The 14,705-nt window shown below is 41.4% G+C and overlaps 1 long non-coding RNA gene and 1 pseudogene across 1 annotated transcript; both read right to left on the reverse strand.

Moving 5' to 3' along the window:
- Window positions 1–2,999: 2,999 nt before the first annotated feature.
- LOC119769925 lies at window positions 3,000–5,582 on the reverse strand (annotated as a pseudogene).
- Window positions 5,583–8,182: 2,600 nt separating this feature from the next.
- Window positions 8,183–8,929, reverse strand: LOC119765081. Its single transcript, XR_005276488.1, has 3 exons — window positions 8,734–8,929; window positions 8,602–8,671; window positions 8,183–8,541 (listed from the first exon to the last, which is right to left on the reverse strand). It is a non-coding gene; the product is annotated as an uncharacterized LOC119765081 (long non-coding RNA).
- Between the last annotated feature and the right edge of the window lie 5,776 nt (window positions 8,930–14,705).

Below are 14,705 nucleotides of genomic sequence, written 5' to 3' on the forward strand. Positions count from 1 at the left end.
CGCCTCCAGTCAATTTTTATAAAAAAGTTAATATGATTTTTTTTAAGTCGTAGGGGCGCCTCCATTCAATATTTCATTTCGAGAATTTGCATGATTTTTTTAAGACGTAGAGGCGCCTCCGGTCAATTTTTTATATTGCATATTCGTACTGAAAAAAGTTAAGTCTTAGGGGCGCCTCCAATTAAATTTTCATAATTTTCATGAAAAGGTTTTAGTCATAGGGGCGCCTGCAGTCAAATTTTTCATATCGATAATTTGCAAGATTTTTTTAAGTCATAAGGGTGCCTCCAGTCAAATTTTCATAACAAAATTTGTATGATTTTTTAAAGTCGTATGGGTGCCTATATTTAATTTTTCATATCGAGAATTTGCATGATTTTTTAAGTCGTAAGGGCGCTTCCAGTCAATTTTTATATTGCATATTCGTATTGAAAAAAATAAGTCTTAGGGTCGCCTCCAGTTAAATTTTCATAATTTTCATAAAAATGTTTTAGTCATAGGGGCGCCTTCAGTCAAATTTTTTACATATCGAGAATTTGCATGATTTTTTTAAGTAATAAGGGCGCCTCCAGTCAAATTTTCATAACAAAATTTGTATGATTTTTTTTACAGTCGTAGGGGCGCCTACAGTCAAATTTTTATATTGCATATTCGTATTGAAAGAAATTAAGTCTAAGGGGCGCGTTCAGTTAAATTTGCATAAAAATGTGGTAGTCATAGAGGCGCCTCCAGTCAATTTTTTTATATCGAGAATTTTCATGGTTTTTATAAGTCATAAGGGCGCCTCCAGTCAATTATAATAAAATTAATATGATTTTTTTTAAGTCGTAGGGGCGCCTCCATTCAATATTTCATTTCGAGAATTTGCATGATTTTTTTAAGACGTAGAGGCGCATCCAGTCAAATTTTTATATTGCATATTCGTATTGAAAATAATTAAGTCTAAGGGACGCGTCCAGTTAAACTTTCATAAAAATGTGGTAGTCATAGGGACGCCTCCAGTAAAATTTTTTATATCGAGAATTTTCATGTTTTTTTCAAGTCATAAGGGCGCCTCCAGTCAATTTTTATAAAAAAAATTAATATGATTTGTTTTAAGTCGTAGGGGCGCCTCCATTCAATATTTCATTTCGAGAATTTGCATGATTTTTTTAAGACGTAGGGGCGCCTCCAGTCAAATTTTTATATTGCATATTCGTATTGAAAATAATTAAGTCTAAGGGGCGCGTCTAGTTAAATTTTCATAAAAATGTGGTAGTCATAGGGGCGCCTCCAGTCAATTTTTTTATATCAAGAATTTTCATGTTTTTTCAAGTCATAAGGGAGCCTCCAGTCAATTTTTATAAAAAAATTAATATGATTTGTTTTAAGTCGTAGGGGCGCCTCCATTCAATATTTCATTTCGAGAATTTGCATGATTTTTTTAAGACGTAGAGGCGCCTCCAGTCAAATTTTTATATTGCATATTCGTATTGAAAAAAATAAGTCTTAGGGGCGCCTCCAGTTAAATTATCATAATTTTCATAAAAATGTTTTAGTCATAGGGGCGCCTCCAGTCAAATTTTTCATATCGATTTGAAAAAAAAATCTCTTTGGCATTTTAGCAACATAGCTAAAAAAAAATCGGCCCTTCGGCCCGAGGGGCGCATGGGGTGTAACTAACTTAATTTGCCAGGGGGAGGTTAAACTAGAGACCCTAAATAGGGAGACTGGTCTAAGCTTGCTAAATCGATCTGGCAACGTATGTTTTGAGCTTGGCAACACTGATAAGTTTTGCTGGGCGTAAAGGCAAATGCTCGTTTGGATACGTCAAACTCGCGTCTGTTTGGGTACGTCAAATTCACTTCGTCCAGTCTCCCTATTTAGGATCTCTAGGTTAAACCCCTAAAACCCCCCCCTTGTACACGGCCCTGGGAAAAGACCACCCTTTTGAAACCCTCTCGCTTAAGCGCCAGTGCGGCTGGGAGCCACACTGTGAAAGGGCGTGTTGCTTTGAGAACCCGGCTTAGCTTCTCAGGGCAGGTCAAGTCAAGGGCAATTCAGTGAGAAACTCTGGGAGTAACTCGGAGTAACTCTGAGTTTCTCAGCTTCCTCCCGAGTTTTTCAATTCCCACCCGATTGTCGATACCTTGGTATATGCAACCATGACAATGTTGTTTGTTTATGTTTTTTCGCCAATGTGAAAATTATCGCCCTGGGTAGTTAGAAGGAAAATTTCGGCACAAATCCGAACCACGTCCAGAACAGCCTGACCAACTGCGGCATCCTGGTTCCGGTTCGGCAAGGAGTACGAAACGGACAGCAACATTACGCACAACGAGCGGCGCGATTTCTTCGCGGATCTGGAGAAAGGTAGGTTGATCGAAGTGCTTATTTAGCTTTCTTAACCCCGCGATCTTCTCCCAGGTGGCCTTGCAACGTCCTGAATGAACATCTCGCCGTACTCGCACCTGGAGGAATTTATGCTGTACGCGCATAAGTCGGACCTGTGCCACGAGCTGGAACTTCGCCACGCTTTGGCCAACTGCTTTGAAGCTCTGATTGGCGCACTCCTGCTAGACGGTGGCATCGAGTCTTTACGTACACGCTCTTCCAGGAGGACGAATGTCTGAGCAAGATGGATTAACTATCCGCCGCATCCACTGCAGGAGCAGGAACCGCTCGGCGATCGGCACCACATCGAGTCGTTCGAGATGCTGAGGACGAGGCGGATATGGGACTGGAGGCGATTTCGTAATCGGAAGAGAATTTTGGCAGAGGAACAGCGATTGTGAAGAAGCAACTTTCGACCGACCTGACGAGTCCATCGAAAAGGTGGACAAACCGGTGGCTTTCGCCAACTCGGTGCAGATTTTTAAGGTGGAATCTTCTTTCTCGTCGGATCTGGAATCCGGAGAGATTGAGTTGTATTTCTCAAAAAATAAAGATTCTGGACAGTTAAATACTAATTATAAACTTGAAAAATAGTGTATTGTAAACTAGAATAAAAAGCTACTTATCAACAAACGGTTCAACGATTCGCTTTATGTCTGCGGAATATTGCCGAACTTTCCCGGGCGAGCGCGTCCGCCCGTTCGTTCCCCAAAATGCCACAATGAGCGTCGACGTGGTTTCACTTGATCTCGATGCTCTTGTCAGCCAACTCCCGGTCCAACTTCTCAAAGTCGACCTGGTTCTTGACTAGCTTTCCCGTCGACAGCTTCCACGCGTTCCGCTTCCAGCCGGGCAGTCATTTGGTGATGGAATCGATCAAAAACATGGAATCTGTGTTCACGGTCAGTCTTTGATGCCCTGCTGCTTGGCCAATCGAATCGCCAGCGCAGCCGCCTGAAACTATCCGCAATTGATGGTCGCTCGTTCACTGACCGCGTTCAGCGCGTGTCCCTCGTCAAAGTAAACCCCCATCCCGGCACGGGCCGCCGCCGTCCCATTCCCCTCGCAGGAACCATCCGTGTAAACGTACACGAAACCATCCTCGTCCTGATGAAAGTTATAAGTGCCGTAATTTTCCAGCTTCGTCACCGGCTTCACGCCGCTATCCAGCTTCTTCCCCTTCTCCCTGTCCCCGAAGCTCATCCAGCTCCCGCTTCAACCCCTCGATCAAGCCGCGTTGATCTCTTCGTAATTGTCAACCAGAACCCGTACCGAATCCATCGGCAAAACACGGATTGAACATAGACCCCCGCCGACGACGAGTTACTTCCGCTATCGGAAGCAGACCCGAAAACGCTTCCGCTGCCGTGCTCCCGAACAAACGCGTCCGCCTGCTGGCTTGGTCCCCGTAACTCCGGTCACTTGCCGTTGGCATTTCGGCCTGCAAGATTTTGTTTTTCAAAACAAACAAACCTTAGCAACAACACTCGACATTTTCAAACACAAGGTTGATCTATGTAGGTGGGATTGGTGAAAAGCAACCAGAGTAACTCGGAGGCATGGCTTTCTACCTAAGGTACTCGCGATTGAGTGTGTAGTAGTGCGGTTGTCAAAATCGTTATCTCTGACTCTCTCACTCCACTGACACTGACATTGTTTATGTTTTGGTTTTCCTGGCACGGTCCATTGTTCGTTTGTTATTGTTTTGGTTTTAGTGGCACGGAGTCATGCACTCACACTAATGCAAAGGAAGATCGCGAGTACCTATGATATACAGCCTTGACTCGGAGGAACATTGAGAAACTCTCGTTACTCTGGGCAAAATTGAGGAACTCTTTTGCTCACTGAAATGCCCTTGGGTCAAGTAGGAACCACTTATTAAAAGCGCATCAACGGAAACGGAACTAGGAATCGAAAAGGGACTCAAATACCAAGTGTTCTTTGAAGGTGCGTTTCGCAAAAGAGTCACACGGAGAAATAAACTTCGCATCCACTCGTTTATTCTCTGGGGGGCAGGTTTTACAATTTTGGGGCACGTGCACATGTGGGGGGATAGATGGCTCTCTTAAACCTAATCTGACCTGCTACAGCCTAAGGCTGTTTTATGTTGCTGCACACTCAGTCGCCGGCGCGGTCCACTGGCTCGAGGATTTGGCGCGTCCTCTACGGACTCGCACGCCTGTCCCTTTTCTCGATCGGAAGCTGGCCAGCTGGGCTGGCGTGAACGACTGGGTCCTCTGGCTCACGTGCGTTGGCGGGCACGCTACGGACACGTTGCTCTATTGCTGCTGCTGCTGCTGGGCGGGCTCTCGGGCCGCCTGGTACGAACGCTGCGCGGGTGCTGCTCTGTTGCTGCTGCTTCTGGGCGGGCTCTGGGGTCACCTGGCACGGGCGCTGCGCGGGTGCTGCTCTGTTGCTGCTGCTTCTGGGCGGGCTCTGGGGTCGCCTGGCACGGGCGCTGCGCGTATAGGGGTATCCTACACGGGTGATATAACTCGCCACGGAGTGGCGACTTCGTGGGGACACGTGGTACTCGAGATAGCACTTCCAGGCGTCGGTGAAGTCCACTGGCTCGGGGTTTTTGGCTCGTCCCCTACGGAGCACTCACCTGCCGATCGATGTCGGGTTATTGACCAGCGCAGCTGGCTTGAAACGGCTGGATCCAATGGCTCACGTGCTTTGGCGGGCACGCTACAGACTCGTGCTTCGAGCTAGAGTTGGAAACCACGTGTCACGGGTCGAACGCCGGATGGGTCGGATGCTGACGAACGTCGATGGTGGTCCTGTGGCTCAAGGTCGTAAACGAGGACCGCTACGGACGACACCACGTAGCCGTGGAAACGGCTCAGCGGACCAGCGAGGCTGGTTCTCGTCGACGATCGCGTCCTGCGGCTCGGATGGGTTGGTATGGCCTCCTACGGACTCTCGGCGGACCCTGGCGGATAGGCACGGTTCGTTCGCTGTGCTAGCTGGCTTGGGCTGCTCCGGTGTGAAGCACGCGATGGCGTGGTGCTTGCTTCACGGTGCGGCACCGCGTTGTGGAACGGTCGCGGGGGCCAACGGGAAGAAAGACCTAACAAAAGAACCTTCGCCTGTGAAGGTTCTACAGGTGAAAACGAGAAACCTTAGAACACTGTGCCTAAACCAGCGAATTTAATTACCTTTTGGTCTACTTTAACACTGCACGCCCGCGGAGGGTGGTAATGCATTCGGCGTATAAAATTGGCCTAATATACAAAATGTGATAAAGCGATCTAAATTAGTTATTCTATTTAATGACCAAGGAGTAGACTCCCACTCACTTCCAAACGCAAATCACTTGGTACACGCGGGTACAATTCGTACGGAAAATTCGCTTGGGTCACTTCGCAACACTTGTAACGCTTAACCTTTTCACAACGTACCAGGAGCGTTACATTGCGCAATCCCTGGACGATCCAATTGATTTGAAACACCCTAGGGGTCGGACAGATCGGTCAATACATTATCAACGCATTAAAATAATTGGTCAGTATATCGACATTTCGTCAATATATTAACGAAATCCCACCATGCTTATAGGAACCTTGGTGAGTTGAAATGTCATATTCAAATCAAAACAAAACAAATTTTAACGGTTTCGGTTACAGTCAGGAGGGCGTTCCATGGAATAAGTGGCCTGGGCGCCGTTTCGGCGCTGTTCTACATAGTAAGTGACGACTGGCTTTCACCCCAAATCGGTTCCAAATCGAGGGACATAGTCTCGTTACGGTGAACCAGATCAACCAACTGCCGGATGCGGATGCGGAGTCGAGATTATGGACGTGTTTGAGCGGGTTCGAGTGAGCGGAGGCCTGTGGAAGTTGGACGTGCAGATTTCGGTCCGGTCGGATCGAGTGCTTTTGAAGAAGCGGGACAGGAGCGAGGAAGGGTTGAACTAAGGCGATTGAGGAGGTTAGTAAGCTGGATGGTTTAACATCAAAAATTCAATCGACTTCCTCCTCAGATTCTTTCCGGTTCTAAACAACCTCGGCGAGCTTCGCTCGTTCAAGCGCATCCGCTACGATCGCTAGTACCAGATTCAATACCAACGAAGCCACGGGCGGCGGCGGTTGGAAGATTCCGGGAACCAACAACAAGATTTACATTCTTGCGGCACGTGTACGGTGGTTGCGGAACGCGGAGGTGGTAAATCCATTTCGTCCCAGTTGCTGCACTTCTACAAACTTCAACCTCACGGGATACATGCCGACGAAGAAATCAAACTCTCTGTTTTAATTTTTTTGTATAATTCTTTAATCTGCTATTTTTTTGTTTGAAATATAGTTGTGTTTCCGCTTTTTATTTATAAACCACCGAAAAAGGGAGAGGAGGGTTTCGTTTCGTCCTGTAGCAGGCCCTGGACACCCTTACGACGAAGGGCCTCAATTCGTCCACCGTAGTCACGCAAGAAGTCGTGATGGATGAACTCCCGGGGTTTTTGTTTTCTAAAACGATCTTCTTGATGGTATTCTTCTCAATTGTTGACTTAGGAGGGATGGCCTTCTACAGATTGTGAGCCTTTTTTATGTGTTGTTCTGTGCAACCGGCGTGCTGTAGACGGTTCCGCAGAAGCCACAGCATAAGTCCTGAGATGCTGAAAAAACACCCTGTGCTCCAAAGGCAAATGATGGCCTCCTTCAGAGGAGCAAACGGACACAAACCATCTGAATGCTAGCTAGCTAGAAAGTGGTTTTTGGCTTCCGTGCACATTTCCGTGAACGTCCTCGGGCACCACACCGTTCCGGATGGTTTCACCAAGTCTCCGTCCCCGTTGTTCTTCGTCGGGCGGCTCAGACAGAAGGGTCATACGAAGGAATCGTCGATTCTGGATATGAACCGTGTTAAACTACGTTTTGCGCAAACTTTTTTGAAAATGATGTTGTGATGATGTTTAAAAGATGTCAAATTTAACCGAGATTAATAATACACGGTGGGAACGCTAGCTCAACTATTCGTCGATCTATTGACGAAAATATCAAACCCGCCGTCAATAGATTAACGAATAATAAAACTATCGACTCTGTCCAACCCCTAGGAAACACCTTTTTATGCTTAGCCTGCAAACAACTTTAGCACCACTCCAAAAGTTGGAGGTTGTTTGGGGATTTTAATCAGGGAAGCCCGACCTGAAGCTCTTGATCTCAAGGCGAGTTTTAGTGTAATCTAAACCGAAAAGTCGAACCAAAAGATCCCAAAAATTTACTCAAGGTCAACAACATTTACGAACTCTTTCATCTCAGTCTTTAAAACAAACGAACGCATTAGTTAGAGTGCATTCTAATCCAAAATTTATTAAGAAAAACAAAGTTCATTACGAAACGAAAGAAGGTATATTTAAGTTAAACGCGTGCAGAATTAATCCTCGTTTTTGCAACGCAAAATCCGAAAAAGACCCGGGGTTTTTATTTGTGGTTGTAAATGAGCTCAAACTAATACTAAGGGGGGGTTTAGATCTTAAATCTAGCAAAAACTATTCCCTATTGTCGTACACTGTACTTTACCCTACTAATCTGGTACCAGCAACTGCTTGCAGGTGTTCTTGAACGGCGTGAAGATTCTCCTAGGTCCGGACCTACTGCGACGATCAGCGATCAAACAGCTCCGGTGCGTTCACACAACCCTACCGCTCTCTAGCGGTGGCTAGCAGTACTCCGCCGTGGACACGTGGCACAGCGATCGGCGTCGACACGTTCTTCGCCGCGCTTTGGGCTTCCAGCCCCCAAGCGGCGTCTAGCGGAACCAATGTTTACACGTGGCCGTCGCACGGCGACGTTCCAAAGTCGTTTCGAATCCGTGGAGACGGATGGTACTGCTGCTGTCAGGCTTTTGTCTCGTTCCTCGCACTTCCTTCGGTCGGGCAAGCGAGGTTAGAATCGGCTGGGCAGCCGGCGAGCTTTTGGCGTGCTCGAAAGCTCGGAACTTCCTCCAAGCTCTGGGATTGCTTCGAAAAGGACGTGTGGGGTCAACTGGGTGGGCGGAGTAGATGCGTCTCCGAGTCGTTGGAGTTGACTAAGGCGGTTGAAACGGTTCGTCACGACCCCGTCGTGGTTTTCATCCACCAGTCTGACCAACGAAGCTTTCCCAGCGTCGAACGACGAAATGTACGGCTTTTCTGCCCCGAGACTTGCACCCACGTTAATGGGCAACCTATAACGTGGCCAAAAGTTGCATTTCTGCCTAATCTCACGATCTGTAGTTAGATCTTACCTGACACGTGCAAAGGGTTCGCATAACCTTTGCTTGTTCTGGGGGAAACTATTCTTCAAAGCTTTGATCGCTAGAAAGTAAGTGCTTTTGTAATTTGCGAAGCTTTACAAAACCGTTGCCCTGTGCACTTACTGCTTTTCCAGAAAAAGTATCACAATCACCAGAACTAATTCCACTTTAAACTTTTCACCGAAATTAAACTGTTCGAAAAAGGCAAAACCGTTTCGTAAAAGCACTCCAACTAAAGTGAAGCGTCGGTTTTTCGACTCAGCTTTATAGAGTTCCTCGAGCCGTGATAATTGTACCTAGTTGACCTTGAATCAACCAATCAGAATCTTTTGCGACGCACACGGAGAGACTGTGCCCAGAAATTTTAACAATTGAAATTGTTGATTTTACTTTCGTAAATTCTAACAAAAAACGTACTTGTCACTGCCAATTTTCAGTTAAATTAACCAAAATTCAGTATTAATTTAATAACCTGTTTGCTGAAAATGCTAAAGGCAAAAAGCTAACAGATTTCCCGAACTCGAATGAACGTGCTCGACTGTTAGCTTTGGTTTTAGGAAAATCAAAAATTTTGTTGGTTGAATATTTAAAAGATGAACTTGGGTTTGTTTACGTCTGTCATTTGAGGTCAGGCCATGAGGACCTCTAATGCGAGTGAGTTGAACACGTTATAAGAATGTTTGATGGAAAGAGAGGGCAGTAAAAGGGAGATGGGGGCCACCTTTAAACGGATAAAGCAGCCCGGGCAAATTTAACAAAATGTTGGTTAATGCAAGTAAGTATGGGTTTATTTTTGCACAATAATTTATGTTATGTGATTCTTATTAGAAAACTGAATCATTATAAAGCCTCGTGCTTACGACGGATAAAATCTTAATGAACCTTTATTTTTTCAGAATCATCAATTATAAAATACATAGAAGTGCGTACACATGAATGACAACATAAAAAATAGAGATGAAGTAAAATATAAAAAAAATATTTTTAAGGAGTTAATTATTATCATGAAAGTTTTTTTGCAACACGACTGCTCAATAAACTGGTAAGTTAAACTCAAAATATTTTTTTCAGGAATCGGAGTAGGTACGTTGAATAAATTGAATCAAATGCAGTAATTGTTAAATTAATGCAAGCTTGGTAAGTAGCATTATTGATATTTCTTCTATTCTCATTATAATTACATTTATTTACGTTCCTTTTTTTCAGTTTATAGCCAAAATTAAGAATTTTGTATTACACGCACGGAAATTATGTTATTTTGAATCAACAAACCTGTTTGTTAGAAATAAATATCTTGGTTTATGAAAACAACAAACCAATTTAATCAATTTAACAATCGCATATTATTGATTCCACAAACATTTTGTCAGTTTGGCAAACATGTTTGTTGCCTTTGATTTGATTTTTCTCAACGTGTACTAAAAATTTTGAGTGTATATTTTTCACCCTCATGGCCTATCTACAATCACTTAACTTAGAAAATTTCACTTAGCTTAGGAGTTTGAATCAATGGAAATGAATCTGATCTTCTACAATGAATAGGAATAAAATTAGAAACTTGACGTACGGTTTGGAAAATTTCAAAATCTACGGTAAGTTGACGTTTCCATATCAAAGGTAAACAAACAACTGCATAGCAACCTATATCAGCCCAGCAAATTTTCTAAGTTGATTGTGGATGACGGCCGTAAGTTGTGTACATTTTCTAAGTTTTACTTTACTTAACTATTCTAAGCTAAGTGATTGTAGATAGGCCATCACTGAATTATTCGCGATTAAAAGCTCAAAAATTCCGACAGATAGCGCAAAGCATCGAAGAATGACGATTCAAATTTTCGCTGTTCGGTTACATAGGAATGCAAACTTAAAATTGATTTTACAGCTCTTAGAACAACTTTTGAGAAAAAATTCAAGCAGTACGAGTGTAAACTTTTTGCCCTCTATCAATTAACGCAATAAAAATAATTTTGAAAAAAAATAATTTTGAAAAAATAAAATTGTTTAAAATGATAGAGCATCAAAAGTTAACAAAGTATCAGCTCGAATTTTTGCTCAAAAGTTGTTTTGAACGCTGGAATTTAACAAAACAGAATTCGCGTACATAACCTCAAAGGGCGGAAATTTCAATCGACATTCTTCGCTCTGTTCTGCTACTCAACACTAGGTGTCGCATGTCGTTTGGCTCTTGAACGGCAATAAGATGGCCGAAGTGAAAAGGACACGAAATGTTTTCTTTGTAGGGGAGCTGGGAGTAAGACGGCCAGGCGGGGTAAGACGGCCACCCCACTGTTTTACTAAGTATACTAATGAATATTACTAAAATGTTTAGCAATACTGTTCCTCATGCTAAATAATGCATATGGAGTCACCTTTGCCAAAAATATTGTTTGAAATAGTATAAAAATAGCTCAAAATAAACAAATAATTTTTGAACTTGAAACTGGATGTAATTTTCATGAATTACAACTTAGGCATTTTGTTAGATAACAATATGTTTTCCTGTCTTCAAATATTTTTTCATGTTAAATTGAAGTTTTCCCTAGATTATGTCCCTCGAAAAAGTTTAGAAAATGCGATGAGCTATTTACAAAAATTGTTTAAAAAATAATTTATTTGGGGCAAGACGGCCACCTCCTCCGGGGTAAGACGGCCACCCGTAATTTGTAGATTTTGATTGATATAAGTTATATTTTTGACGGTTTTGACTATTATGACATATTTGTAGATAAGGAAAAGCATTTTCAATAAAACTATCCATTTTTAATCAAAATGCTGTTAACTACCGTTTCGACAACATTCTTTACTGTGATATAGCAAAACTCATTGAATAGTATGAAATCCTATCAAACTTTTCATAAAAATCGCTAATTTAATATTGTTTACATAATTTTGATTTACTTATTCTAATCAAAATACACAAACTAATTATTTTGCATCAAATTGTGTTTGTTTTGTAGTAAAATTCACAGTTTTTCATAAAATGTGGTCGCAATAATATGAAATTCACTGAGCCAAAATATGAAAATTTTTAAACAGCATTTTTCTTCACATTTGAAACCTGATTTTTCAACCAAAATAGTTATGATGTTCAGAGAAGTCTGTTCAACCAACCTTGTAGGAATTTGGGTGGATTTAGCAAAGTTATTAAGTTAATTTATAGCACTGGCCGTCTTACCCCACATGGGTGGCCGTCTTACCCCGCGTATTTCATATATATACGACTTCAATTATTTTTAAAATTCCTGAAAAGTATTGAAAATTGGTTTTTAGACTAACTAATTTATGTCATTTCTATAATGGACTAGTAGTAGAACAATATGTACGTAATTTGAGATCAAAATAATCTGTTGTGTAAATTTTATTAGACTTCTCCCTTAGGGTGGCCGTCTTACCCCCATCTCCCCTACGGCTTTTAAAAAAATAATGCCGAAGAATGTGGGAAGGTCGTAAGTAATTATCATCTTCAGCATAGAGTTATCTAAGCCCGCTCTCACGCACACTAGCACACCATTTGATTTGCTGTTCGGTACAAAATTTAACCTCACTTTTTTTCGTGTACGTACACGCAATACATGCGCACGTAGATAATTGAATATTGATAATTAATGTGTTTTTTTTCTTTAACCAATTTGTGATTGTCACGAATCAAATAAAGGATTACTGGTCCAGTTCCGGCGAAGGTTCCTGGTTTCCTGTTGTTATCAGGTTAGAGGTCTTTTTTATTTTGACAAAATGTTACTTTGATCAAATAATGCCACATTGAACTATGCTCAAGGATGTTTTTTCTAAAATATTTGCATATTTTTTCATTATTTTTCCACATTAGATGACGTCACTCCATGACTTCAGTGGAGGATTTTCTTGGCTGCAGTTGCTGGACAATAGTGTTATTAGTGGAATATTGAGTGATTATTTTAGTTAAATTTTAACGTAAAATGCTTACTGTGAAAAATAAATAAATAGAACATAAACAAACAACACTGTTTTTAAAATAAAGAACAAGACATGAAGAAGAAAAACGTGTTAAACCAGATTATCAGTTTGATAAAATAGTTTATTCATTCGATAAACATGTTTGTTGAACCATCCCTCATGATACAGCCATTGTTGGAATTCGAGCGAGAAGAAGGAAAGCATTTCTCGCTCGCGAATGAGGGAGAGAACTTGTAGTACTTTTCTCTTCTCGCTCGCGCTCGCATTTTCGTTCGCGTTCTCGCTCGCCGCGAGCGCTCGCGAGCGCCTCGTGCTAGCCGTTCGCCCCAAGCTAGCAATTTGTTTATCAGGCTTATGAATACGAACCAGGCGATGGTATAGAGGTGTAACTTCAATCGCTGTGTTGTTTTTGTTCGTTTCTAACACGTTCAACTTCTCGCGAACGGGCAATTCTGGCTCGCGAGAAAGCCCGTTCGCGAGCGGAGGAGAGCACGGGCAAGCGGTGAGTTTCTCTCGGCAGCTCGAGACTCGCGGCGAGAACTCGAGAGAGAGAAAATTTTCTCGCGAGAGCGCGATAATACCAACACTGGATACAGCCATCCCTCATATTCGGAACAGTTTACAGATCGGCCAATGTTCAAAAAATCATAGTAAATCAATGATTGAACTTAATGATTCGCTTTTACCTTCATTTGAAAGCTTTTCTTGCGATCTTTCGAATGCTGTATCGAACAACTGCAAATTTTAACTTTTATACCAAGTTTTCAAAGAAAAACTTTGACCCTTGAAATCCACAAATTCGGAACACTTTTTTCTTACGGATGTAAACAAACTTTGCTTCTCTCCATGAGTACATAATTTTTACAAAATAATGACTTCAGGCACTAACACGAACGAAACTCATGCTTAGTTATGTTTTATGAATGGTCTGATAACTTTATTTGTAAAAATATCAGTGAAAATCAGGTGTTCCACAATTGTGGAAGGCACAATAACATTCCACAATTATGAAACAAGCAATTTGGAGGCAGTATTTTGCTGCTCTGGATAAAATAGTCTTGAAAAGAAGTTTTTTATTCAAAAAGTGCTACTTTTACCCTTGAAATAGCAAGAGAATGTCCAAATGAAGGTCCTAAAAATAGGAGGGTCGACAGAAAAGCTGCATTTTGCATGTTGTTGACAAATTACCACAAAAGTGTTCCGAATTTGTGGGTGTTCCGAATATGTGGGATGACTGTAGTTGATAGATTGAAAATGTCATTTTGGTCCATAACAAACATGTTTGTTGGATCGACAAAAAATGTTGGTTTGATTTGGACAAACGTGTTTGCAGGCCCTGAGATGACTATCATGTTTGTGGAGTACACCCAACATTTTGCTAGGTTTACAATCGGATTTTTCTGCGTGTAAATTACTAATAAATTTCACATGTCTATTTGCAGCCAAAAGTTCACTTTGGTGAAAATTCTGTGCCCCAACCACAAGAAAAATATCGAAACCTGAGATTGTTGTAGATGATGATGACTTATCGGATGATTTCATAGTGATGGTAAGTGAATACAACACTTAATTTTTTACAACATAATAAAAATATAAGCTTAACTCTTGGTGAAAATTTTGCTCGGTTTCTATTTTTAAGGAATTCACGAGAAATTTGAAATATGCTTTTTTTATTATTTTTTTAGATTAATGCAATTTTTAAAACATTGGTCAAACTTTACATGTTTTATAACAACAGTTAAAAAAAGTTTTGTTTTGATGCTTTTTAACAGTATTTTAACAACTTATTGCAAAAAAAAATCAAATTAGTACAAAACTTTAAATTTTTAGGCAGAATAAACGCGAAAATAAAAACACTCAGCATTAATTTGTGAGGCATTATTGCAAAATTTACTGCAAACTCAATAAAAATATTGCTAACAACAGCTTATTATTGACTACATGTACGAATATTTTTCCGAATTCAAGTAAGACATTAGTTAAAATATAGCTGGAAATTCGGCCCAGCCTATATCGTTAGATAATTAAAGAAAATATATATCAACACTTACATAAATTATGTCTAATTAAGAAATGTTTTGTTATAAACCACTAATAATTTGCTGCATGCAAAAATATTTCGGTTGATACAACGAAAAAAAATTGTTGGAAAATAGTTGAAA

The sequence above is a fragment of the Culex quinquefasciatus genome, chromosome 1, assembly GCF_015732765.1.
Source record: "Culex quinquefasciatus strain JHB chromosome 1, VPISU_Cqui_1.0_pri_paternal, whole genome shotgun sequence".
Taxonomy (NCBI): domain Eukaryota; kingdom Metazoa; phylum Arthropoda; class Insecta; order Diptera; family Culicidae; genus Culex; species Culex quinquefasciatus.